The following is a 4,524-nucleotide window of genomic DNA, read 5'->3' as shown; positions in this document are numbered from 1 at the left end:
CTAAGAGAAGCAGTAGCATTTTATTGGCTGTTACAAAAAATATATTTGCCTACGCTTACATAGCAGATATTTGTGTGCATCCTTAACCATTAAGCCACTTTGTCTCTACCTGTTATTAATATACTATTTTGTAATCTCTATCCACCACCTCCCGCCAGTGCTGATCAACAGGAACTCTCTCAGTCATCATCCAGATCCACCAGTTTCTGCACTTCTAGCATAACGAATGTACTTAAACAAAATACACAAGGGGCATTTCAATTCCTAATACCACTATCCCTATGTCGTCTGCATTTGTTATTTGCACTCAATAATATTCCCAGAACTAGATGAGAAAATGAAATATTTATTTTTCTTCAGGAATTTGAGTGAATTGTTGGGCAGTGATTGTCAGGACATGTTCATGATCCAGCCTTTCACATGGCAAAGTTGTACAACACATACTAAAAACTAACTAACAAACTAAACCAAAAGATAGTGGTAACAAGGCAGCATGGGCATCCAGCCACTGCTTTTCTGTTTGGCAAAGCCAGTTGAGCTGAAACAAATTGCAGAATTAAAATTATAACATCAGTTCAAAAATCATCTCCTATTAGGCCTGATTTACGAAAAAAGTAAATGCCAAAAGATCAGAAAGAGAGAGAAAATTATTACTCTGCTTTTTCAGTTTAGGCACTTTTGGATGATCTTGTTTTCCTGATGTTTTCACTCAGCTTCCCTTTTCATGCTTTTGGTTTTTTGCACAGCCGGGGGGAGAAGACAAAACAGATAAACCCAATGCTATGGTCAGGGCAACTTAGTGGTTAGTTCTCAGTCCCCGGAATTACTAATCCATGCATTTTTTAACTACATTTCAAGCTCCTGTCATATACTGTGCATAGAAGTTTTAGGAAACTAAACTATTCACGATATGCTGAAGAAAACCAGCATCTATTAATTCAGATGGCTTATGGCTTTATATAGTAGAATGGGACAGGAGAACAATTAAAATATTAACCCACAGCAACCACAGTTGGATTTTGGGCTTAGTATGGAAGCAAATCACAACTGAATGACAAACACGGAATATTTAAAGGTCTATCAGAGGACATAGATACGTATATCTTGCCAAGCAAAAAGCAGCGTTAGTCTCTGCTACCCACAAGGGTATGCTACTAACTTTTTTATTAGCTTGAGGTACTACTGGATGCAAGTCAGTGTTTGGGGGAACCTTAATGTTGCATAAGCAACAGAAAATCTGCCTGCCAGCTACCACTATAGTATATTGCACTGTAGTATATTGCACAAAAGCAATCACATCCTTAAGAATTAAAACAATTCAGAGACAACAATTAAAACAACTAACAGAGCAGTTAGATTTTGACCTAAGCATACAGCCTGAGAGCAAAGTTAGTATAAAGCAAAGGAGAAAGATTTTCACTAGATCTTGGGCACCAGGCTATTCCTGTACCAACTTTTTCTCCTCCTAATCCCCTTCACCTGAATCCACCAGAATAAGTGGGAGTAGGTCTTGTGAGAAAATGAACAGTTAAATTAGATCCAGAACTGACCTTAAGAAATCCATTTTGGGCACAGGTTCAAACTCCCCAAACCATTTTGACTATTAGCAGGACTCTAAGAGTATCTACGTGACTTGCATGTTCCTGGATGTCTTCCTTCTTGTTCCCAGATCTGGCCTGTGGCACCCTGAATAAAGCAGTAGATAGCAAAGAGTTAAGCTTGTGTGTGTTATAGGAGATTAAGGACAAAAACTGTTGAACTGCTAAGAGTTATTTTTTACCAGGTCTTTCATATTGTGCAAGAAAAGGGGGTTTGGGAAACAGTTAAAATACTCCTGCTAAAGGCTAGCAGAGAAAGGATACAGAAATGAGGTTGGAAGTAATAGACCTATAAATCTGACATCCAGCATCCTGATCTTGCAATCCGCTCTGCACCTGCAAAGAGACCGATGGATTTCACCAGGCTCTGTATGTACATAAGGGCCTGTCAGACACATCCCGTTGCAGGGACAGGGCTTTCACTGCTGCAACAATAAAACGGCACTATTTGAAACAACTTAAAATACCCACTGTGCAAGAATGAGTATGTATTCCTGAAGTACTTTTGGGGGGAAATAATTCCCATTAACCACCTAGATTTCCTAGATTTTCATAATGCACTTGCTGTTGCCTCACCACTATCGTTTCTTCTCTCTACACACTTGGGCAAGGAAGGGTTTGTGCACACACACAAGAGCTTATTCTTTCCACAAAATTGCCAAAGATATTCTTTGAACTTTAGTGAAAAACACCTCCAAATGACATTTACTAGTCATCTGAATAACTCAAGTAGATTACTTGCATAATTGACTGCTTCAATAATAAAATGGCAAGGTTTTTTCTTTTTAAAATTATGCAAAATAGCGTTATGAACTGCAGTTTTCTAATCACATCAATAGGTGGTGCTATCAATTTCCATAATAGTCCACTATAACTTTAGTTGGGAAAGAAAAGATGAGTTATTGGTGTGATATTTAAGTTTTCAAAAGCTGAAATATGCCTATCAATAAAGGCTGCAGTTCTTTGTTATGGCACATTAGCAAATATTCTCAGCAAGATCTGAAATTAATGTGTCAGAAGAAAAGACTCATCACTCCTTTTTCCCTCCAAAGTCTCAGTAATTCTTCAAAGTTTTCATTTCAAAGTGTTATCTTCTATAAAATCAAGATTAGCTTCCTCCCCCCACCCCCAAACAGCTGCTGTATGACTCAAAACCTTCTTCCTCTGCTGGGATACTCACGCCTGCAATTGGTTCCTTCGAGTTACCAGCACGGTTCTCATGAAACAAAACGCATCTTACTGCCCATAAAGTTCCAGATCTTGCTTAAATGCAGCCAAGAGCATACATTAGGACATGATGTTCTAAATAGCTCATTTCCCAAACTTAGGCCAGATTTTCAGATGTTTTCAGTACACAGTATGACAAACTCTTTTGAAAATGTTGCCTAATTATCCTAGAGGTACTGAGATATGAACACGGATCAACTGTATACCCTGGACACATGAAAACTTGACCTTTTCTAAGTAGAAATGAGAAGTACATAATAAATAAATTTTGTGTTCAAATCATGTCCAAAGAAAAATTATGCCTCAAATTGACTTCAAATCTGTTTATTTTCAAATATAATTTATACTACATTGTAGACAGTCTTCCAAAAGAAAGTAAGTAAAACCTAGTATATGTATCCCAGCTGCTATTATAATTCTATTCCAAAAAAGACTGTGAACATCAACAGTTAATTTTCCAAAGTGTTGGCACTTCAAGGATTGGGGAGTTCATTTATAAATTGCTCCTTTGTGAAATCATTACCTTTCTACTATGCTATATATTTACCTCTACTGACTTAAACATTCTAAACATAGTAAGCAAGCCATCATGACCTACCAATTGAACTAGACAGACAAGAGTGTGTGCTCAAGTGTAGCTATATCTAGAGAGAGAGAGAGAACGTGCTTACAGGACAGTGTCGGTAATGAGATCATCTTCACTATTACAAGCAACCTATGGCTCTAGGGCACTCAACTTTCAGGGCTTACTTACAGAATTCAGAAATGGCTAAGTTTTTTTTTTTTTTTTAAATCAGTCTGTATCTGAAAAGTGACCCGTTTCATTCATGAGCGTTTGTTAGCTCACAGTAAAGAGAATCGGCACCTTTGCAGCGTTTAGCCCTAGCCAAAATGAAAATATTCATGTAGTAGCTCTCAGCTACTATGATTCAGTTTTTGGTTATTCCTTTGTTCTCAAAGCTCAAGTGAATAGGGTTAATTATTTCCCTTTGTTACAATCAGCTTCAATAAACACAAGGGAAAGGGCAGAGCTGATAAAGATGATGAATTACTGTTCCATGCAAAATTTTGGCTTTAAAAAGTATTCTGGCTAGACACAATTTTGAAATTTCCTGTTAAAAAATAGTATACTGACTTGGAACTGTCATATATTTCATCTTGATTGTCCTGCAACTTTTTTTTTTTTTTAAATAATAGTAGGGTTTTTATTTCAGTTCTTGCAGATTAGAATATTACACACACATACAACTCTATATTGCATATTTCAGTACTCCCCAAATAAGATATTCCCACCTTTTCCCTGTCAGAAAAATGTCAATGAAAGGGGAAACGTTCCTGGGAAATATCTTGATGGTTATAACATTTGATTGGATGGTTATAACATTTTTACTGGAGGACTACCTCAATTTTTTTATTGACTGGCAGTCATTGAATTTTGCCCTCTTTAATGAAAGCATACAGATTAATGGTTTTGAAAAAACATGCTGCATGCCCAGGTTAGCAGCCCAGGGCGCAGCCTGCATCATGGGCCCTCCATGCCCAAGGCTCCCATCCTGGGAGCAAGCTGGCAGCACCCATAGCTCTGGCAAAAGCAAGGGGCTCCCACAGGGATGGGGCTGCCCCCACACTGCCACCTCCTGCAGCATCAGAGCCTGGTCTAGCGAGCGCTGAATTAGGCTGTTGATGCCTGTACCACACC

At 38.1% G+C, this 4,524-nt stretch overlaps 1 protein-coding gene across 2 annotated transcripts in view; it reads right to left on the bottom strand.

Annotated features, from left to right (window-relative positions):
- Positions 1–4,524, bottom strand: part of LNPK (lunapark, ER junction formation factor) — a 90,714-nt gene that overhangs the window by 23,713 nt on the left and 62,477 nt on the right. For both annotated transcript variants that reach the window (XR_011141903.1, XR_011141905.1), the window contains exon 16: positions 1,551–1,686. The gene's annotated coding sequence lies outside the window, so the exon portion shown is untranslated. The remainder of the gene's footprint in view (positions 1–1,550; positions 1,687–4,524) is intronic.

This window comes from Struthio camelus, chromosome 6 (assembly GCF_040807025.1).
Source record: "Struthio camelus isolate bStrCam1 chromosome 6, bStrCam1.hap1, whole genome shotgun sequence".
Lineage (NCBI taxonomy): Eukaryota > Metazoa > Chordata > Aves > Struthioniformes > Struthionidae > Struthio > Struthio camelus.
The sequence above is the reverse complement of the archived record's forward strand: the minus strand, read 5'-3'. Positions and strand labels throughout refer to the sequence as shown.